Genomic DNA, 24,640 nt, shown 5'->3' with positions numbered 1-24,640 from the left:
TTTCTATCGTTTAGGATTATTATTACTGAATGTAAGTATTGCTTTCAATAAAACCTTTTAACTTAAAAATGTTTTTTATTTATTTTATTTTAATATCTCGATCACCTGGTGGCGATTTTTTCTTCATATGTCAAAAATATCAATATGAGCCAAATCGGACCACAAATACGATTTTTTGGAATATTTCGATCCATGTGCCACCTATCGGAGTTTTTATTTCTTATTATTGCATTGCCATCGGGTTCTGAGCTATATTCCAAGTTTCAAACTTGTAGCTTAAGGCTTGGTTTCCTCGAAAGCGGTACCGCTATATAGCGGCCGTTACATAGCGGTAGAGTATGTTGTCAAAAATGTTGCAGTGTAAAAGTAATTATGGGGAAACTAAGAAGACGCTGAAGTTCACCGTAACGTAATATAGCGACAGGGCACAAAATATTACAGTCGTCATGACGGTAGAAACTCGTTCATCACCGTTTTTTGGCACCGCTATTGTCAAAGCGGTGAACATTTTGTCAAATAATTGAAATTATTTATAAAAAAATTATCTTCTGATTATTTTCGGCCTTAGATTTATAAATTTTAAATATTTAACGAGCTCGAGGCCATATACCTACATATTTTAAATATTTTGAAAAAAACGGTGTTTATTTCAAAATGCTATAACTTTTTCAAAAATTAACCGTTTGGGATCATTTTTTTTAGTATGTTTTTAAATGTACTTTTCGGAAAAAATACAAAAAAAATTTTGAAGTTTTTTTTTCAATTAAATAAAAAAAAAAAAAATTCTCGGCCCACTCCGGGATTAGTGGGGATGATTGCAGAATTGATTGAAGTTTTTTATGAGAAAAAAAGGGCTAAATTCGAAAAATCTCGAAAAACTGAAAAATTACAAAAAAAACTTTAAAAATTTTTTTGATTATTTTCCGAAAAGTACATTTAAAAACAAATTAAAAAAAAAAGATCCCAAACGGTTAATTTTTGAAAAAGTTGTAGCATTGTGAAAACAAAAACGGTGTTTTTTTTTTAAATCCATAACTTTTTTTGAGTTGGATGAAAAAATTTTAAAAACTTCTGAAAAACGTCTTTCGTAAGCTAGAAAAAGAAGAAAAACTGTCAGCCAATTCCAAAGGGGTCGGGTTCAAAATTGGTCGAAATGGGATGGAATACCCCATATATATTCAGATTAAAACCAGGATAGATTTTATGTATATGTATATATATTAAATTTTATTTAGTCGATATTTCGACCTCAATCTGAGGTCATTCTCAAGACTGTAAAAAACAAACATGAAACATTAAAATCATAAAACATATAAAAACCTATTTATAAACTTACACTCTTGGGTGTAGCTTGTCGACTAATTTTACAATATTAAACATAAGTACAAGAAGGCAATAGAACCGAAAAGTAAACATAAAAAAATATACAGTAATGGTAAACAAATTTTTACACAAACAGCAATACATTAAACTAACTAAATAATAGGCGAAACTCTCATAGTGCTCTCCTGTTGCTCCTGTTGATCAGTTGGCGGCATGGCAGAACGATACAAGGTGGCAGCATGGCGACATACCTACAAACATAAATAAAAATCCCATGTACTTTGTTTTTGTAAATTCGATGGACAAATGTCAAATCGTACTGCGCCGGAAGTTGATGTATCAAATCAAATAAAAAAAGTGGATAATCAGCTGTTCCATGCTGCCACCTTGTATCATTCCGCCATGGTTGGCGGTATGCCGACGCGCATTTTTCCGTATCTGCTTTGTAGTTCATTCGTTTCTCTCTCGGTTCATTAATAATAAACAACATCTCAAACATTGTTTACTATATAGTTTGGCAACTTAAGCTGGAGACATTGGTGCTTTATTGGTGACCGTATCGGTAACCTTTTAACAGCTGATTCGACCAACCTTATGAGAATCAATGCAATCGATTATTGGTGCCGCTAAGGTCGTAACCGTATCGCAGGCATGCTTAACCAACGAACCGATATCATTTCGTTACGATAATTAACGTTAATAAACGAAACAAAGTCATTTCGTTTCGTTTATTAACGTTAAAAACGTCAAATTAACGAAATGATTTCGTTTCGTTTTCTGCCATATCAAAACGGAATCAAATCGTTTATGTTCATTATTAATTTCAAACTATGCTGGCAAAGCTGATTGATAGCGGAGTCATTAAAGGTGAAAGCAATAGCCAAGCTGATTGCAACTTTTCTCATGAATTTTGACAGTACGAACATTTCTCAGAGTGTTTTTGACATTACCACCAACGAATTACACAAACAAATTATATGGAGTTTGTGTGTGTATGTGCGCTCGTTGTTACCACCTTACGGCTTCACCCTGGCTATAGCATTGCCAGCACAATTCAAACATAAAGTATCACGTTTTTGTTAACGTTTTTAACGTTAACGAAAGCTTTTCGTTTCGGATAAAAACGAGATACAATTTATCTTGATAATTTCTTTATCGATAATATTTCGAAGTGTTTCAACGGAAACGGTGGAAATTTTTTGATAAACGATTAGCTTAACGTTAAGGTGCATCCCTGCCGTATCGTAGCCAACCAATTGGGTTTTGGTTTACCGTCGTAACGATAAACAGCTGATTACGTTAGGGATACGGATACAGCGATACGACATACGGCACCAATGACTCCGGCTTTAAATAGAGGATTTGTTGCGAATAGAGTGGAAGGCAGTGGACTAGGCAGTCGAATGTCATATAATGAAAGAATGGTGTTCGGAGTCTTTTCAAAGTTAAAAAAAAAATGATAAAAGCTTTAATAAAAATAAAAGTATTGTTTTAATAACAATAAAAACGCCTTATATATTCTATAAACACAAAATTCGTAAGGATTGTCTCACTTTAAAATTTGAGTTAAATAATCTAAAGTTTGTTTTTGAAACTGAGTCGAGAACTGTGCGTGTGAATGTGCGAATTTTCACCGATCAGCTGTTAGTTGCGCTACTTGGTAAAATTTACAATGATCTCAAGTGTGTATCTTTTGTTGTAATGCTTCTCCTGTTGCATTATTGCTACGCTCTCAAAATCTGGAGTGTGCCTGATTTCTCTGCAATGCTGACTTAAAGCTGTTTTGTTTTCATTAGGGTGGTCGCCATTTTTTAAATTTGATTTATGCGCGGAAATCCTTGATTTTAGTCTGGACTTAGTTGTACCAACATATACCTTAGGGCATACGTAGGACCCGTCAAAGTTAACACGGTTGCAGCTTAAGCTATTCCCTTTCAGGGTTTCCACTTCTTTGGTTACGGCTAATATTTCCGCTTGGAAAACGCTACAGTAATCCGGCGGCCTGTAGGATCTGCTTATTTCCGGATCAGCGCAGTATACCGCAGACCCCACTCCTTCCACTATTTTGGAACCATCTGTGTACACATGTATCGCCTCGTCCGCCATTTGCGCACCCTTGCGCCAACCGTCCACCTCTATTGTGGCCTTAAGATCTCCCTCGAAGCACAGATAGGGAATCATGTAGTCTGTTCGTCTTGCGATTGATGACGCTATACTACTATGGCCATATGGTCGGCGCTCAAGCTGCCCCGAAGTACCGAGCCTGGTTGCGGTCGTTAGCGCTTTGTTCTTTGCTACCAGGTCTCCAGGTGGGATGTGCAGAATGGCATACAGTGCAGCCGTCGGGGTTATTTTCAGGGCTCCCGTAATGCTAAGCATCGATAGTCTGCATTCCCCTCTAATTTTTTGAGATATGTTGTTTTTTGTGCGGCTTCCCACCAAACAAGAACTCCATAGTATAGAATAGGGCTTACAATCGCTGTAAAAACCCAATGAGAAAGAGGGGGCGATAGACCCCACGTTCACCCCAGCATTCTTTTACATGCATAGAGTGCCGTTGAGGCCTTCTTGACCCTCTCCTCCACGTTGAGCTTCCATGACAGCTTACTGTCTAGGATGATTCCTAGATATTTTGTGCAAGGTTTCTCCTGTAAGGTCACCCCTCCTAACTTAGGCCTGGTCCAATTTGGGACCGTGTACCTCTTTGTAAACAAGACCATATTCGTCTTCTCCGCATTGACTTTCATCCCGACATTAGATGCCCAGGTATGAATATCCCGAAGCGCCCGATCAATCAAAGAACTAATCGTTGGAAGGCACTTTCCACTTATGACAATTGCAACGTTATCTGCGTAAGCCGTACTTTTTACGGGTCCCTCATCGAATTGCCTGAGCAGTTGGTTGATGACCAGCGTCCACAGCAGAGGTGATAGCACCCCTCCCTGCGGCGTGCCCCTGTCCACTGATTTCGTGGCCTCGTACAATCCCCATTGTGATGTAATCTTTCTGCAATTTAACATGCAGCCGATCCATCTGATTAAGGCAGGATGTACTTTAATGTAATTAAGACCATCCATAATCGCCCATTTTGCAACATTATTGAAAGCCCCGGCAATGTCCAAGAAGACTCCTAGAGCATACTCCTTGTATTCCAGGGATTTCTCTATGCTTATTACCACCCTATGCAATGCGGTGTCTACCGACTTGCCTTTGGTGTACGCATGCTGTGTTGTGGAGAGCAGCTTTTCATCCACGTTGGACTTTATGTACACATCTATCAGCCTCTCAAAAGTTTTGAGCAGAAATGATGTTAAGCTAATGGGTTTATAGTCTTTGGAATACATGTGACCGATCTTCCCCGCCTTTGGTAGAAAAGCTACACGAGCAGTTCTCCAAGAGTGCGGTACATGATTCAGTCGTATGCACCCATCGAATATTATTTTAAGCCATTCCACGACCGCCCTACTTGAGACTTGTAGCATGGCCGGGTATATACCATCTGGGCACGGCGATTTGAACTTAAAAAACGTCTTCACTGCCCACTGGATCTTGGTATCGGTCACCAAGCCCGGCACTACTAGCTCCGTGATCGAAGTGTGAGTGATGTCTGCTGGCTCTTCTAAACCGTCTCCCGTTGGGAAATGTGTATCGAGAAGCACTTTAAGGGATTCCTCACTATTACGTGACCATTCCCCGTTCTCTTTCTTTATTAGTCCCTGGACTATGTTTCCCTTTGCTAGGACTTTTTTCAACCGTGCCGTTTCGCTGGAGGACTCTATGTCCGTACAGAAACTTTTCCATGAGTTTCTCTTCGCCCTGGTAATTTCACGCTTGTAGATCCTCAGTAGATCCCTGTACTCGTCCCGACACGCTTCGCTTTCCGCGGTCTTTGCGAGCTTAAACATTTCTTTTACCTGTCTTCTTAGAAGACTCAGCTCATTGCTCCACCATGACGGCTTTGCTTTTCCTCTGAATCTTCTTAGAGGGCAAGCTTTGTTATACGCAGTCATAAGGGTCCTTGTTAGGAATTCATTCGACTCCTCCAGTTCCTCTACATTAGCAACCTCTTTGGGTTGTCCCAGTTTTGTTTCTACATGTTTCTGGAATTTAGTCCAGTTCGTTGACCTAGGTTTTCTAAAGGTTCCTCCCTTCTCTACCCTCTTTAGGGGGATGCTGAAGCTGATATACACATGGTCGGAGAAGGATGGTCTATCAAGAACCCTCCAATCATATCTTGATATATCACGCTCGGAGGTCAATGTAATATCCAGAACATTGCTGGATGTTGGACCAATGTATGTAGGGACATTTCCCCTGTTGGCTATCTGCAAATTGGTTTGCAGGATGTAACAAAACAGAGATTCGCCTCTCTCGTTCGTATCTGCTCCTCCCCACGCACTGTGGTGCGCATTTGCATCTGCGCCTATGACCAACCGCCCTTTGCGCCCTTCCTCCTGTATAAGCTTTTGCACTCCATCGGTGGAACCTCCGCAGCATGGGCCATATAGCAGGACGCCAGGATAAATGCCTGTTTATTCTTTTGCTCAACGGCCACCGCTACGAGATCCTCAGTGGTGTAATTAGGCAGCATATATGAATGCAGCTGTTTCCTTACCATTACTACAGCTCGCACCCGTCCTTCCGTTTGCGCGTAGTAAACGCCAAACCCGCGCACGCTAAGTCCAGAAACCTTTCCTCCCGATGAGAGCCACGGCTCCTGTATCAGCGCCATGTCGAACGAACCCTCCTCAAGGGTTAGGAGGAGTTCGCTCGACGCCACTTTACTGTGTTGGAGGTTTATCTGTAGGACTCGCAGCACCATTGGGCTGTTTGTCCCCCTGCGGCAGCTTCGTCTTGACGTCGTCGTCCTCCCCTTGCCCTTTTGGTTTAGAGTATTCGAGGCCCCCTTCAGCCTCTCGTGACTGTTGTGCCGGGTGTTCCTCTGTGCGAGTCACAGCACCATTTAGCGGTTGGTCCTCTTCTAGCACGTTCGTGGTGACGTCGGGGACCTCCCGTCGGGGACCTGTCTTTTTTCCCTTAGGCTTTTGAGGTCCTTTTCGACTTCGCCCACCTCTAGCGTGTTAGGGGTTTTATCCTCGGGACTTCTTTTCCTGAGTCGCATGTAAATTTTGCCAGTGCCTAAACAGCTCTGCCTCATAGTCGGGCGCTATGGAGTTCGGCTAAGCCCTCACACCAACGACAAGGTGCCTACCCTAGTGAGGGCGACTCCAACCGATGTCTGACATGATTTTTTTTAGGGAATATGTTCATTACACTTTCTGGGCTGGCCGAACCATTGTCGATAAGTAACCCCCGGTTAAATAAAGTTTTGAAATAGGTTATTTTGAATATGAATAAAGGAATTTTAAGTAAAATGGTGTCATATTATAAGTCCAAGCAATTTTATTTGTGCAATAAAAATTATAATAAGGTTATACTATGGTACGCCAACCTTATTCAACCTCGTTATTATAAAAGCTTATGTAAGCCTGATTTTAGGTGGGCTATATATAAGCCTTATATAAAAGGTCCCAATACTAAGCGTTGTTTTTGTTGGTCCATAAGCCTTATAATAAAGTTGTTATATTCTACCCATGATTCAATTACTAGAGGTTTGTTCTTCAATGATGACAGATCTTTGAAACTCCCAAGTTAAGAAATCTGGACGGGTTGCTTTTACGAAGTAAGAAAAACGGGGAATAATTCAATATCCTTCAGTGAAAATTGTAGTAGAAAAGTCACTTTGTTAGTATATTATTACTGATAATAAATTTGTAAATGCCAAAAGTTTTTGGGGAAATAATTAATTTTCTACTAAATATTTCATGAATTGATAAATTTATGTTGGTTTGGTCATTTTTTCGGAAATTGTTTGAAGAATTCCGTACAGAATTTTATTCAAAAATGCACTATCACAAAATTTGTTACAAAAACTCCCTATATGAGCATAAGTTCAATGCATTTTGTTATAAGAGGGAGTTAATGAAAAGCATTCTGAGATGAAGCGTTCTTAAAGCTAACTCTAATATAGGGCGGTTTTGTGACAAACCCTGAATTGGGAAATCTTTGAAAAATATTTGGAGATAGCACGATTTTGAACAGGCAGCCGACATGAGGTGATACGCTACTCAGCAGCCGCAATGAACTGACAAAACGAAAAATAAAAATGGCTTATTGTCTTAGAACTTTATATTACCACCTTGACTTTGACAGAAGAGCTCTACACAGGGAGTATTCACCTTTTTTCTGAAATTTCGGAAAGCTCTTTTCCTTTATGTATTCATGGAAGCCTTCCGGATAAACCGTTAATTTAGAATATTCGGAATACGTTCTTTTGATACTACCTCACGAGGTCCGAATATATCAAATAAGTATATACATAATATTTCAAATATAAACCGATTCCCCAAATTCTTAAATGGACACGAATGTTCCGAACATACGGAATTAATAGAACAGAAGGTCGACTTTTAATACGCGCCCAAAAATATCCAGAGAAGTGTCAAAAGACGCGTATTGACCTCGATAACAATAGCCATCATCCGGTGGCAAAATCCTGAGCCAGATAAATAATTTTGCATGTAAATGCAACAACAACGATTTGAGCCAGATAAATCTAGATAGAAGTCTGGTTCAATTTGTGAACCAGATAATTTGTTAATTACTTCATCTTAGTTTGGAAACGCTGCCTTTAATAAACCTACTTTTTCAGAAATAGATGTCGCTGCTTAGCCTTTCGCCGTATGAGTTAAATGAAAAACAGCGGCGACATCTGCCTATTACATTTCACGTGTGCGAAAATTTCACGACATCTGCTTCTCAAGTCTCTCAATGATCCAGAGCATTCCCGTGAGAATTGAGCGTGAGCCGGAGCTGTAAAACTCACTGGAAGACGGCAAATAATTCGAAGGCGCAAATAAAAATTTTAGCTCGTTCAAAATATATTCACGAAAAACCGAAAAATGAACCCGGGTTACGTTGGCGGCCTTCAGCCGAGCTTATAAAAAATTACCCTGGCGGGCCAACCAATGAGGTGGAATCAAAATTAAATGCGTGCAAAATCCCTTTGTACACAAACTCTTTTTCAGTGCACAAAATAATTACAACAACCACATGAAAATTGCCAACTTCAACTGCAAATATCTCCGGACAGAGATACAATTTTTCTTTTCCGTCTTCGGATTATTGTTGTCGAAGTCACCTCTCTCGATATTTTTAGACGCGTATTACCAGTAGACTCCTGTTCTAAGTTAACATGCCCAATGAGTACATTTTGTTATGGCATCTCCATTATTTACTAATGACATTTATAAGAGGATCGATTTACTAGTCGAGTTTTTGAAGTTGAATGATGAATTTTGAATTAGTTTAAGTTTCGTATATTCATAGGTTTACGAAAGTGCACGATTTCTTGGTGTCCTCACTTTTCATAAAATTACCTATGTTCAATGTTCAGCCATACTTATAGATCGAGACATAAGGGCCTATTACGGTACACAACTCAACTTGGTTGGGTTGTAATTAAAACAACTCAACTTTCAGACAACTCAACTCCTGTTTGGTATTACGAATTACAACTTATTTCAGTTGAAGTTGAATTGGTGCTGCCAAGCTAAGAAAGTGACGATTTGACAGATAAATGAACAGCTGATCAATTTGTGGCAGAAATTTAAGCATTTTCAAATGTGATTTTTTTTATTAATGTTATATGAAATCTATTTTAAACTGGCGAAAATGTTGGTGATTGACATGTCGCGAATACGGAAACATTTGCGTGATCATTCCAATCCCTTGGAACTACCAAGCACCAAGTAAGAAAATGTTTAAGTGACAAATAATGAGCTTCATATGAAGTTATTTTGCAGATTGGAAAGGAAGCATTTTACTCAGTACTAAACAAAATTAAGAACGATTTCCGCATACGCGTTCGTATTTTAAAATTATGCGCCACACTCCGATTCCTTGCTGACGGCTGCTATCAAATATGCTGTGGAAATGATTTTGGTGTTGGACTGGTTTTAGATATAATTGAGGAGCGTATTTGTGCGAAGTAGATTAAAACCCTAACAGAAAAAACTGTATTTTACTCAAATAGGATTCCCAGGAGTAGGGATTAGTATCAATGGTACTCGCATAATTTCACCTATTTTGGCTGCATCCGAACTGCGACCAGCCTCGTCCAACTATGGAATGTCGCTACATAAAGTCAAAAAGTTATTCAATGTAATTCGTTTAAACGTTGGTTTTTCTAGAAATGTGTACAAAACTGTTGATTATTGTTTGATTAAAAAAGGTTTAACTACCGGCTTTAAATTTTTTGTTTTTTTTTTTGGTAACGTTTTATAAGCCCGTGCACCATCTAACTCTTATCAAAGGTGGTATCAAAAGATGGGTTTCCATCTCCGTTTTTAGGATTCGAAAGCGAAAATTTTATTTCTTTCGAAAGATATTTACAAAGACCCACAAAATGGCCCGAGAGGGTCCAAAATATGAGGCCCGGTCCACAGTTTTTTTGCACAGAACATCTCTGCGTTGGCGGCCTTTGGCCGCGATTCGTAAAAATAATCCTGGTTGGGTCCACCACCTTTCTGCAGTGCTGTGTACAAAAAATCTGGCAAAACACAACAACCACATGAAATTAGATTTTATTAGAATTAATTTTTGTGGTAATTCTTTACGACAGCATGACACTGCTAATACGTGTCCAAAAATATCGAGAGAGGTATTAAACGACGCGTCTTGACATCAGTATTAATAATCCGAAGGCGGAAAATACAAATTTTAACTCGTTCAAAAGATATTAAACACAAACCGAAAAAAGACAACAACATTACAACAACCACATGAAAATCGCCAACTTCAACTGAAAATATCTCCGGACACAGATAAAATGTTTATTTTCCGCCTTCGGTTCTCGAGATAAATACGCGTCTTTTGGAACCTCTCTCGATATTTTTGGACGCGTATTAGCAGTGTCATGCTGTCGTAAAGAATTACAATTTTTGTTTTCGGATTCTTAAATCGGAGGTCGAAACGTGTCTTTTGACCTTGAAAATTTTTGTTAAAAATTAGGTGGTGAACCGTCTTCTAAAACGTAACATTTTTTTCAAAACAACTGCAAAATTGTATGAGACAACTGCTAGTAAGCAGTTGTAAGATTTTGACGTCTTTGACAACTACACCAACACAAGGTTGTAAACGGCAATGCCACAAAAAGTTGTAAGGCTAGACAACTCAACCGAAATTTTTTTTGACAGGTTGAGTTGTAATCTGTAATACCAAATTGCGAAATTTCAACCCAACCAGAGTTGAGTTGTAAACGGTAATAGGGGCAATAGTTAATAAATTTACTATAAAATTAAAAAAAAAATGTTCTAAGGAATTATGCAGTTCAGTACTTATCCGGTATTTTTAAACTGATTGCTTCCTATTTCTACTACTAATATTTTTCGAAAACTAGCAAAGAAACAACACAGTTAACGGATGTCAATTCGATATGGGAGCAAAATGGCTGCTATTGTCAAAAAATGTGTCTGTCGAGCAAACCTCTTGTTATTGATTCATGTATTCTACCTTATTCCTTACTTAAGTTTTACTTTATGTGAGTTATAAGCCTTACACACAACGGTATCTTTCAAATAAGTACAGAAAAACAAGAAGTTATCTCATTCGTATGGATGCGATTTGCAAAGGCTCGAGTCCGTCATTTTAAGCAGCATATATGTATCATTGCATAACTATTTCGTCTACATGTGGACTTAGAAAACCAGTTAAATGTTTCTGATATCAAAAAAACCAATTTCGCTCGGAAGCGGTTTAGAAGCAGATGAAAGAGTCATAGAATCGAGTGGCAAACACACGGAACGAAAATATTAAGTTGATATTGCCTAAAGTTACTACGCCTCGATTTTTGTCTACCATAATGCCAACATTATGTGTTCTTAGCCCCTCAAATTTTTTAAATCTAGCCCAAATATATTCGATGTTCTTAAAATTGAATCTACATAAAACTGTTTATCTTCTAAAAAAAACCTGAAACAAAGCTTAAAGCTAAATCGCTGCTTTCAAGCTAAACGGAGAAAAAATGCAAAATCTAGCTTGAATAAATAGCAGCACTGATTATTATTTTTGAAATCACAATAGCTCTGACATCCCATTTTGTACACTATTTTTTTGGTCAACACCAACAGTTGAAACAACTTCAAGCAAAGAGGATAAATACAATAAGAGGCGTCACTCGTTATTTTTTTGGCATTTACTCGATGTATACTGAGAGGTAGTCGCTACTTTTTTTTGGGCGAGATGTTTATAAATGTCTTCTATACATTTTCGTGGGGTATTTGTGTTTATTTTTCGACTGTATTTAATTAATTTATTTAATTCTCTTTCCAAAAATCACAGTTGCACAAGGGGCCTACACGGCATGGATAAATTAGAGACAATTAAAAATGTCCCTCTCAGAAAACATTCGACATCAATCTTTTCAATTTCCAGCGAGATACTCGCCACAAAATAACGAGAGACGGCTCTTATTGTATTTATCCTCTTTGCTTCAAGCAATTAAGCATTTGCTTGAGGTTAAACATTTGAAAAGTGCAAATATATAGTTAGACTATTTGATGGCAATCATAACGAAACTGAAAGAAAGTCTCATGGCGCAACTGTATAAGGTGGCAGCACGGGACAGCTGGGGGCCTACTCTGTATTGCGATGCGAAAGAAAAAATACGCGAAATCGCAAAATCGGTACTCCGTATCTTGACATTCGCATGTATATTTTGACTTTCGCATTCACATTTTGCCCATTCGCAATTTTTCTCCCTTTTCGCATTGCCGGCACTCTGTAAAGCGAAAGCGAATGTCAAACAGCATTCATTTTCGCATTTTTTTTGCTACAAGTAATAGGCATTCGCATTGTTCAAATATGTAAGTATTAATTGATGATTTTATAAATTGATATCTTTATATTCATTTAAAAATATATAGGACAACTCAAAAAACAAAAAAAACACAAAAGCAACAATTTGTAATCCTAATGGACTTAAAATACATAAATAAATAACAATTAAATCGAAACCACTTTTTTATAAAGCATTTCTATTTGAAATCATGTCATTTTTTATTTGTTCTCTGATACAACTAGCAATATTTCCCATTCTATGATTTTCCACGTTTTCTGTATTTATCCCGTTCACTTCTTCCAGTTCAATTTCTGAACTGGGAGGATTTCTTCATTTAAATCAATCCTTTCTTCATTTAAATCGTTCCATAATGCTACAGAATCCTTTTTTTAATTTGTTCAACAAAAATTAATCGTTTGCCGAAATTGTAATCGCCTTGTTTCTTTTGTTCTTTTTCTTTGAGTTTGGTCAGTGATGCATACTCAAGCAAAAAATTAGCGAAAAATTAAAAAGCGACATTGTTAGTGATGCGATAGCGCTACAGAGTTCCAATTACCTTTCGCATCGCAATTTATTTTCGCATCGCACTGCCTTTCGCATCGCAATACAGAGTAGGCCCCCTGATTATCACAAACACAAATCACACATAGAAGATCGCGCATTCACGAGTTCAAAATTGCTTCGTTCTGCGCATCAACGTCACACTTGACTGCTTGAGCGAATGAATGCAAGAGAGAAAAAACAAGAGCTAAAGGAAAATTACGTAAAAACTGCCCATGAAAAAAAGCTGATCTAATGTTTACATGCGCAATGCGCAATCTTCTATTGTGTGATTTGTGATACACACAATCTGGGTAGGTGATTTGTGGCTGATTATAAACTTATTTTATCTGATTTGAAACATCAACTTCCGGCGCAGTACGATTTTGACATTAGTCCATCGACCTTACAAAAGCAAAGTACATAGAACTGCCACCGTGTATGGTTCAGCTATGGAAAGTCTTGAAATTTGCACAAAACTCAAGAAATTTCTTAATTTTCCACAAATGGAAAATTAAAAATTTCTTGAGCGTTTTCTTGTGATCTGGATACCGCGCTTTAGGGTGCATTTTGTCGATAACGATTAACCTGAATTCAATTTCTATCAGTTATTGTTGATTGTCGGCCTGTTAATTTGGTTAAGTTTAGTTTAAAACCGAGTTGGGAACCTTAACAATTTAGTATTTTTGTTATGCTATATTGATTTCTTGATAGAATTTTGTTTTTATATTTTGAATACAAGTAAGAAAACTTGCTACGAAAATAGAAAGAATCAATACACTTTAGACCCGCTGCTTCAGCGATTTGTCTACCTTAGAGGTGTTTTATTTATTATATTTCTTTTCAAATATTAATATCCCAAAGCACATGAAAACATATAAAATTAAGAGTGTCAGGAGTGTTATAGGTGTTTCCGAAAAAGTTTCAACCAAGAGCGAAATAGTACAATTTTGCTCAGGATAATTTTAGAGACGCCAATCGTTTTGTTAACAAGGACGTTTCCTATCGAAAGCTTTGATAAAATCATTTCTCAAGAGGCCAGGTAATAAGGTTGTAACTGAAAAAAAAATTTTTTTTTTTTGACAGGAGATATATGAACTTAATATAGCTGAGTTCTTTTCTACAATTCGCACGCGACTTAAACTACAAACTTTACTAGAGAATTGCTAAAAAAAATGGTTGAATTTTCAATATTTTTTGATTGAAATTTTTTGGTTTCAGTTACAATATTCTTAAATGGCTTCGGGAGATACGACTTCATTAATGGGAACTTTGCTGAGATACGTCCTTGTTAACAATACTTTTCAGTTACGGCCTTTCTATTAGAATTGGTAGAATTTCAAACACTGAGCCCGTATCGTGTTTTACGATCACGAATCGAAAACCATTTTCACTCAAGCAATAGATATGAAACGGTCAACCTTTTTTTGAAAATGACAATCAATTTTCAGTTTCTCTTAGAAAAACATAATAATTGAATATTCAATTATTATAAGCCGGTGTTAAGCTCATGAATTCTTAATAATAAGTATAAATTGAACACACCATTAAAACAAACAAACATAAATATGTAAAACTGAGCCCGAGTTTACAAAGCTTCTCATTCGCAACAAAAAAGAAACTTTACATAAACAAAATCTACATACACACAAATTAATAGAGGCAGAATGTCTCAGTTGTGTTGTTAGTGTAGAAATAAGATAAACTGAATTAAGCAAGGAGACAAATACAAGCAGAATATCCTAGTGGTTAAGGCAACTGCAGTTTCACCGTGTGATTCGCGGTTCCAATCTAGGTGAAACCTTTGATAACATTACGAAATTGCCTGACGATGAATTCGTGGCGGTTTTCGAAATAGTACTATCGCAATACGCCAGTAAATGTTTCTTTCTTTCTTTTCAGTTACCTACTCTTAGAAAAGCATAATAGTTGAATATTCAATTATTATAAGCCGGTGTTAAGCTCATGAATTCTTAATAATAAGTATAAAATGACAATCAATTATGGATATTATGAGTACGATTGGTCCCCATTTTACATATGTGAATTGTTAAGTTCTGTGCAAATTTCAAGACTTTCTTTCAGTTTCGTCGTATTGCCCACAAATAGTCTAACTATATATTTGCACTTTTCAAATGTTTAACCTCAACAAGTGCTCAATTACTTTAAGTTATTTCAACTGTTGGCATTAGCCAAAAAATTAGTGTACAAAATGTGCATTGACATCAATTTAAACGAGGTCTGAGTTAAGCTAAACGTACACGACTAAAAAGACACACTTCCCAAACAATTTTAAATATGATTGAATGCATTTATTCTTTTAATTTCTTAATTTTAATATCTGTGTATAAATATTAGATATGTATGTATTTTTGTTTAATTTATGGCATTAAGAGTACTATGTAGAGATGAGCTATTTTTTTTAAATATCTGTATAATATGGGATTACAAAGTTCATTATGTACAAAAACGACATCAAACTAAATGAGATTGGTTTATACAACCATAGGATTTAATTCAGAAAAATTCTTTGAACAAATAAATTAAGCATAATAGCAGGGATCTGAGAAGCCTCGTAGTCGAGGTGTGGTCAAATAGGAGTATTTAAAGATAATAGGCTTCGGAATATATAAGACATTTTTAATTTCTAATCGGGGTGGGGACCATCCATAGATTACGTGACACTTATTTAACTGCTTTCAACCCCCTCCTTCCTGCGTGACGAATAGTGACGCTTGTTTGTTTACATCCGTGATAGAGCGCGACGCTGACCTTAACCCCTTACACCCCCAGGCACGTCACGTAATTTTTGGATCGCCTCTAGCCCAACCGATAAATCGCTGATCGCTGTTGTAGTTTTATACAACTTAATAAAAAAAATTTTTTTTTGATATTTTTAGGTACAAATTAATGAAAAAACTTTCATTAATAATTACCATATTAATATAGTTTATTTTCGAGCAATCATCATCATTAAATATCGTTTAACTGCCTAGACGGTTTTGCCGTTACTTAACAAATCCAAGCAGCTACCATGGTTCGTGATAACTGACAACAATTGGGAGCACCAAGTGGTTTGAAGTATTTATACACCTTTTCTTTCTTCCTCTGCTTCCAAATACGGGTGCGCACCCGTATAGGAATACTTCATGAGTCTTTGATTCTCAAAACATTAACTGGCGCAGACTGTGAAATTTTTCAAACATTTTAGTACTTAATTGGAAACGTCCCAATTTACTTCTGTTTTTAAACTTTATTCTGCTAAATAAAAAAAATAGAAGCATGTAGATACTAAGGACGCCAATCCCGGTTCTTTAAATTCTCGAATATCCAGGGTTTTTTTTTGAAGTACTACCGATACTTGTAACATCTAACTTATAACTCATCTAATGTTTATGAGGCGCCATGACATATGGGATTTTATGGCATTTCCCACACTTTTTCACTTGGGATTATGCCAGTGCTTATGAGGTTCCACAATCCCAATTGGGATAATGTCGTTGCATAGTAAATAAATCGGACCATTCACGTAGGCGTACTTATCCAGTTATATGCTTGAGTGCTTATATTTTTGTATCTAATACAAAAACAAAATACACAAGGCTAAAATAAATTTAAAAATGATAATCACGGTGAAGTGAATGGACCAAATATTACCGCTTGACTATTTTTTTAACATAAAAATCCGCCTACCACATCGAAGGTCCTGGGTTCAAGTCCAGGACAAAGCACCATCGAAAATTTCGAAAAAAAGACAGTGATTCCGCAAACACTCCATATTTCTGCCATGAAAAGCTTCTGGTTGAAAATGCATAAAACTATAGAACTGTATATATGTATATATGTTTATAGTTTATTTTTTAAATTTTAATGAATTCATAAAAAATACTCAAATTCGGAGATATAAGCTGTGTTTTTTATTACGTACATTTAAACTTTTATGTACTGTTACATGCACAACTTAATTCATACTTATGCAATAAGTGTTCATAAAATCAGAACTTCCAAATTTCATTATGTAGTTTTTTTAATTGTTTTACCATCCCTAATTAAAAAACGAAATCTCAACAGAGAAAATGTAAGTAATGTAGTTCTATTGATTTGACATATGAGGAGCCGCCAAATGTTTTATTTGTAGTAGGTGTATATACATGTAAAAAAAAATTACGGCTATTGGTAATTATTAAAAATTTTTTTTATTTAATGTTTTATAATAAGGAAAAAAACATTACCCGAATATTACTTCAGTTCAACACTCAAATATCGTTACATAAATGTTTGGGAAGATGATTTATGGGCCTCTACGCGTTGGCTATGGCGGTTACCGAAGAAGATTTAAGGATGAGCTGTACGAGTTTTACGCAGACATCAACATAGTCAAGCGAATTAGAACGCAGCGGCTGCGCTGGCTATGCCATGTTATGTGAATGGAAGATGCCGATTCGGCTAAGGAAGTGATTCTATCGGAACCCTCCGATGGAAGTAGAGGACCAGGTGGAAAATGATTTAAACTCCCTTGGTGTGACCAATTGGCGCCAGTTGGCAAAGAGCAGAAGCGACTGGCGCTTTGTTGGACGGCTATAACCGTTTAAACGGTTAAGCGCAAATTAAGTAAGTAAACGTTTGGGATATATATTTTTTAATTGGGATTATACCACACCCACTGCAGTGACAAAATCTCAAGTAAGGAACTTAGGGTCATGTTACTGCTATGCCACTTGAGGTTATAGCTGCAGATATTGGTGCTTTATCGGTAACCGTATCGGTAACCTTATAACAGCTGATTCGACCAACCTTATGGGAATCAATGCAATCGATTATTCGTGCCGCTAAGGTCGTAACCGTATCGTAGCCAACCAATTGGTTTTTGGTCTACCGTCGTAACGATAAACAGCTGATTACGTTACGGATACGACTACAGCGATACGACATACGGCACCAATGACTCCCGCTCATATCATGTCACCGTTTATGACACTGATCCTTGAATTTCTGCTTATGTAAGTCTTAAATTTTCATATATGTAATACTCCTATATTGCTAATAGAAAATGCTTGCAATGTGTTTTGAATTCGAAATCAAAACAAGACAGCCTATAAAATTTTTGTGATTGTAGCAGCATAAGTGTGACAAGAAAAAGTTCAAATTTAGGTACATTCGATTATTGAATACAAAAACAAAACGTTTAAACAGCAATATATCGACACTCTGATGTTTGGGAATGTACCTAGCCTTTTGTAGCAATATAGGAGTATTACATATATGTAAATTTTATAATTTGCTCCATGGTACTTACCTTGCGATTAATTGATCGTTGCGTCTGTCAAGTACTCAAGTACTCGATCTTTAAACATTATAGGTAAAAAACAAAAATTGTTGTCCTCTTAATTAGACTAACTGCTTCGTGGTAATGTTTATTATTTTTAATTTTTATGTATTTTTGTTTTTTAATTTTCGTTTTTTTATTTTTCACTAAAATATTATTTTCGCAGGAACTAAATTTTCATTTTTAATAGGTGAGTAAAATTGCAATGATATTAGCCAAAGTTGGTTTAGGTAAAGAAGTAATGAAGATCACAAATTGCACATCACTTATAAGTTAAAAATATCTTTGTTTTGCAGATCACAATACTTAAAAATTTTAATAAATAATTTTTTGTTTACTTTAACGACATTTTTTGCAGAAACTCTTTCTTGATTTCATTCTGTTCATTAACTGTCACTACCGAAAAATCCAAAGCTTGAACTAGACTTGTCGAATATTCTTTTTTATGTAGTGGTGCGCAGATCGCACTGTATCGATGTGAGCTCAGCATAGCTCTGGCCGCAGCGATCACTTGTGCGCTAATTTGGAGTATAGTATCTTCAAGTCCCAGCTACAATGACGTTGATTTGCCACAAAAACTGCTACTGCTTTTATTATAATTGTTATTATTATTACTATTTGCTGATATTGTTCATAGTTGTTGTTGGAGTGCGGCCACTTACCACATATGTATTTTACACACATACACCGTATGCATGTAAGTTTGATTACAAGGAATATGTGTAGCTTATCCACTCTTGGTGGTGTCGTTTTAATTTATTTGATCAATTATTATTATTTTTTGCTTTGTTGTTTTTGTATGCCGTAAATAACTATTTTTGGAATCGACCTGTTTTAGCCCACGACATAACATACAATATAGCTACAGCAACGCATATCTTCACTGCAAACGTCCGTCCAGCAACCACAGCTAACCACAAAGCATGAACGTTCGTCGTTACGAATACGATTGGCGAAGCTCGAAGTTCCACTTACAGCTCGCCACTTATTATACTCAACTGAGCAAATCTAACAAAATATTATAATTTTGTCCGCATAAAAGTTTACATAGTCATAACGACATAGTCATAACCATATTTTTATTTATCCATATCAATTGGCATCAGTTATTGGTGCCTTATCATTTATTATACCTTTACACAAAAAAGGTAGTAGGTCTAGTATCGAGAACTATAGAGGTATAGCTAAGCTTTCAGCTATACCAAAAACATTTGAGCGAATAATTACATGTCAACTTCAACACATATGTAGCTCCATATTATCGCCCTGCCAGCATGGGTTTGTGCCGCGTAGATCAACTACTACCAACTTGCTAGAGTTTACTTCTTTTGTAATGGATGGATTTTTAAACAATAGGCAAACGGATGTGATCTATACCGACTTCAGTAAAGCGTTTGACTCTGTCAATCATGAGCTTTTAGTTTACAAACTTGATTTACTTGGATTTCCGAAGCATTTACTTGCATGGCTCGAAAGCTATCTCGCGAATCGGACTCAACAAGTTTTGTTTAAAAACAGCCTTTCTAGGTTGTTTGATGTAACGTCTGGTGTGCCTCAGGGTAGTCATTTGGGTCCGTTACTTTTTACCTTGTTTATAAATGACTTACCACAAACTCTCATACATTCCCGAACTCTTATGTATGCGGATGATGTTAAACTTTGTTACTCATACTTGCCTACGGAGTCTTCCCGTGTGGAGTTTCTTCAGGCAGACTTGGACTAATTTCAATGTTGGTGTACTGCAAATTTACTAGTTTTGAATTGCTCGAAGTGCAAACTAATGACATTTCACCGAGTGAAGCCAAGTTTGACATCGTATACGTTAAACAGCACGCCTTTGGAGCGTATATCTGTCGTAAGTGATCTAGGCGTTCTTTTTGGTCCTAAACTGACTTTTAATACGCATATTTCATCAATGGTAAGCAAAGCAACGGGTATACTCGGTTTTTTGAAGCGATGGGCTAAGGAGTTTAATGATCCGTATCTGACTAAGACCCTCTACACATCGTTGGTACGACCAATCTTAGAGTATTGTTCGTGTGTCTGGTGCCCAGGGTTTCAAAACTTTATAAAGCGTATTAAGTCAGTACAGAAGCAATTCATTATATTTGCACTACGTGGTCTTAACTGGGATTCTAGTGTGCATTTGCCACCATATAGAAATAGGCTTCTCCTTATAAATCTGCCAACTTTAGAAAATCGAAGAACTTTACTCGGGGTAATGTATAACGTAATTCACAAGCTGGGCGAGATCGACTCATCTGATCTTGTTAGTCGACTAAATTTTGCTGTTCCTGGTAGAACGTCCAGGCACTTTGTGCCTTTTTATTTACCACTTTGCCGGCAAAATTTTGCCAAAAATAATCCACTGCGAAGTTGGTGTTCGCACTACAACAACTTGTATAACTGCATCAGTTTTGAATGTTCGTTTTCCGAGTTGCATAATTCAATACTTTCACGTCTGGCCTGATATTTTGTACTTTTTTTCCTATGTATGGTTGAATTTAAATATTTTTAATTCTAACATTAATTTTATGTTTTATATATCTTAGTAGTCGACCGCATTGTGTCTGTGTCGACTTTAATCCAAATAAATTAAATTAAATTAACCTAAAAATCGTGAAATTTTCATAAAAGTTAAGAAAACGCAAAAAAATTACAAACATATACCACAAACGATAAGTTTCTTAGTCACAACGTATCCAAAACAATAAATAAAATCTACATGAAGTTAATTAATTCACCAACTCAAATATTTTTAGGTTATGGATATGGCGAAAAACCAATTAGTTGGCTATGGTTACATTGATTTCTATAATGTTGGTTGGATCAGCGGTTTTATATGGATATGGATACGTCAACTTTGCCTGGGCTTTTACGGTAGCTTGTAACAGCATAAACTTCCTATATATTAAAATTATCGGAGTGAAAAAAGAAATTCAAAAAGCTGTGGCCGTTCGTACTTCCGTCCATTAGAGTGGTAACTTGATTAAATTTCGAGATATCTTTTAGAAATTTGATCTGTGGGCTCCTGGACTCCCATTTTTTGTGTACATCATATGTACATATATATGTTTAATTTTGCAAAACACTAAAAAAGTGTTTTTCTATAAATGATGCAGCTACAGTAACTAAAGTTCATGTGTGGGTTAAAATAGCGACACGCAATTTAAATTTCTGAATTTTTTCATAAAAAAAGGAGTAGCACCACCCACTTATGAAAAAATCAATACTTCACATATAAATGATCATAAATCAAAAACCGTTTAAGTTGTCACCACAAAACTCACTAAACTTATTACCCTTCTCATAAAGAATGAGCGTGAAAAAATTGTCGAACTCGGTTAAGCACCACGCCCACTTACATATAAAATATTTTTTTAAAGGATCGTAGAAGAATACCAATGATAGGTGATATCCTTACGAAAAACAACTTTATCTCAATGCTATTTTAATTTATCAAAATACGCGTCTCATCCCTTTTTTCATAAGTCATTCTTTTATGTTTGGGGAGCCATAACTGGAAGAAGAATTGCCTATCGTCAAAAAATTCGACACAGTTATTTCCTTTGTAACGAGGAATATTCCACTTTTGACAATAATTTAATAAATAAAAAAAAAAGAACTGTACGATGGAAGCTCCCAGCTGAGTATACAATGTTCGGTTAGACCTGAACTTAGACATCCTTACTTGTTTTTAAATACATTAAACGTGATATGGTGGGTTTGTATGTACATATTTACTCTGCGTATAAACAAGCGGATTCCTTGTCGTGTATCTTAGCGCCGTTTACACCAGCTATTTTTAGTTTAATCTGTGCTATAGTTAGATGCAATGTTTGAACTAGAGATGTTACGAATTTAACATTTTTGAAATTCGCGAATAAGAAAAATAAACACAAAAAACCCTAACACAAGTGGTTTAGTGTTCATGCCGTCCATACAAAATTATTAGACATTTGTCGGATCCGTTAGGATCGGACCACTATAACATATATCTCCCATACAACCGATCGTTCAGATAAGACGATTTTGGTCATTCCTGCCCCAATTTAGAAAGTATAAACGTGAAACTCGATGATATATATTCTAATATATCATAGAAGATATCCTGAAAAAATCACTTTGATCGGAGCTATATATAGTATATATCCCATACAACCGATCGTTCAGATAGAAAGATTTTTGGCCATTTTTCCCTTAGTTTCCAATATAAAAACGTGAACCTTGGTGATATATATTCTAATATATCATAGAAGATTTCCTGTAAAAATCATTTCGATCGGAGCTATATATAATATATATCCCATACAACCGATCGTTCAGATAAGGGGGTTTTTGCCATTTTTTATTTTATATTTATCTTAAAAATCATTTAGGTATTTACATCTGTTCACTATATATTTCCAATCTTATACATCCTATTATTTGGAGATTACGAACGGGATAAGATTATTGTTCAGCCCCATTCATGAAAGGTATGAAGTCTTCGGCACAGCCGAAGACAGTCCCGTCCTTACTTGTTTTTAATTGCACTTAAAAGGTAGAGGGTCACAAATGTGCAAACATTTTAAAAGTTCAAACTTCAATGTCCAATAAAATTATTAAAGCTGCAGTCATTGGTGCTTTATCGGTAACCTTATAACAGCTGATTCGACCAACCTTATGGGAATCAATGCAATCGATTATTGGTGCCGCTAAGGTCGTAACCGTATCGTAGCCAACCAATTGGTTTTTGGTTTTCCGCCCTAACGATAAATGGCTGATTACGTTAGGGACACGACTACAGCGATACGGCAAATGGCACCAATGACTCCGCTCTAATGGCCGAGCCACAATGAAGTTTTTCATATAGATGTATTCAACGCAATCTTATGCATTCCATTAACATCGCCACAATCAAAATTTTACGTTTGTAAATATAAAGGAAATTCAGAGTTGGCAATTGAAGTTTGTTTCGCCTTGCCCATTTACATACAAAATTTCGCTAAGCACTGTTATAAACATTCTCACTATACAAGAAAAATACTTTCTAACATATTTTGTGTTCTATTCAATTGTTAAATTGTAGCTTTTAGCCGTGAAAAATTTTGAAGAAGTACCAACAAGTGGGAAAAATTAATTCACTCGCAAAAGGTGAAAGCAGCCTTAGCCAAAACAAATATTAAACTATATATTATACTTTGCTTGCAACAAAAGTTGGAAGATGGCTTCTTTTTCATGTCAGATGGCGCTAGTGTCGCTCGATCTACCGTTCTCCATAAATTGCGTGCAATCTACTCATAATGCATAAGATAGTGTTAAGCGCATCTATATGGCAAACTGCTTATATGACGGGGCTTCAACACTTTTTCAAAACACCTTGAAACACGACCATATATACTTCCATCGAATGAGGACCCGTATTACGTTTTACGAGCCATAATCGAAACTCATTTTTTAAATCGCAATAGCTCTGAAATGGTGGATCACGACATATGTGAACTAGCGACTAGGTACCCCTTAGATTTATAATTAATTGTAATTTTTAGAAATAGTTTGACAGTGGCATAGTTATCGTTTGAGGGAAAGTGGCTTTCAGTCAGTGATCGTAAACTTAACAGGAGCCTAGAATACCGTTTTTTGAGTTCAATATGACTATGGCCTATTTTTATGACAATTGATTGCACATTTACGAATGCAAATACTCGTAACATCCCTAGTTCGAGCGCTGGGTTGCTCTGTAAATAAATTTGACAACACTGACTATATAACAAACACTAGATTAACAGCTGTTGTATGGCTTGTTAGCTATGCTGCTTAGGCTGATTAGTTGTTGTGTATTGTTTTTGTTGTTAAATGGGTTATTTGCTTTGCGCGCTTTCAAATTTGATATATTACTTATCCGCTCTACACGCACGAAGGCTAAATATACACTTGTTATCTTTTTTATTGTTATTGTTTACTCACTACGTTAAAATTCTGCTCGAAAGCACTTCATGTCTCCAATGTTATTTGTGTTGGAATGCGATTAATTGTGTGTCGTTTTGATCGATCCTTGTACCTACTTTAATTGTTTATTTCCTTTGATTTTTGTTTCGCGTGTTATTTTTAGTATCTGCCAACAATGACTGATCATTTTTATAACTCGAAAACATGCTATATGAGTGCTATACATGCGTACATATGTAGATGTGCCTATATTATTTATTGGGCTGAGGCGATTTGACAGTCTATACTGGGCCCAGCGTTGACAGATTGACGACGCCGTCGTCATTTTGACGATTTTCAACTAGAATGACGCTGGGACGATTTTGTAATGAAAAATTACGATTTAAGCCTCCTTCTATATAAGATTTATTTTAAATATTGAAAGACCAAGAAATTACATATATGAAAAATGTATTGAACATTGTATACCTTATACTAAAAATATGCTAGCTTTTGCTACAGACGGAGCCAATAACATGACCGGCTCGAAGCATTCGATCGCCCGAATTTTTAAAAAGAAATTCCTAACTTAATTACTTTTAAATGTATATGTCCTTCTTTGGCGATTTGCTCTTCGTATG

The 24,640-nt window shown here is 36.3% G+C and overlaps 1 protein-coding gene across 5 annotated transcripts in view; it reads right to left on the bottom strand.

The window, feature by feature from the left end:
* Window positions 1–24,176, bottom strand: part of LOC137249871 (insulin-like) — a 36,141-nt gene extending 11,965 nt beyond the window's left edge. The window contains exons 1-2 of one of the 5 annotated variants that reach the window (XM_067781859.1): window positions 24,039–24,162; window positions 18,060–18,258 (exon numbers count right to left, since the gene is read on the bottom strand). The gene's annotated coding sequence lies outside the window, so the exon portion shown is untranslated. Of the gene's footprint in view, window positions 1–18,059; window positions 19,042–24,038 lie in introns of those variants that run through there. The other 4 variants (XM_067781861.1, XM_067781860.1, XM_067781862.1 and 1 more) reach the window with 4 other exon arrangements.
* Between the last annotated feature and the right edge of the window lie 464 nt (window positions 24,177–24,640).

This window comes from Eurosta solidaginis, chromosome 4, assembly GCF_040869045.1.
Source record: "Eurosta solidaginis isolate ZX-2024a chromosome 4, ASM4086904v1, whole genome shotgun sequence".
In the NCBI taxonomy this organism is placed as follows: domain Eukaryota; kingdom Metazoa; phylum Arthropoda; class Insecta; order Diptera; family Tephritidae; genus Eurosta; species Eurosta solidaginis.
Note: the sequence above shows the minus strand (reverse complement) of the source record. Positions and strands in the feature narration are given on the sequence as shown.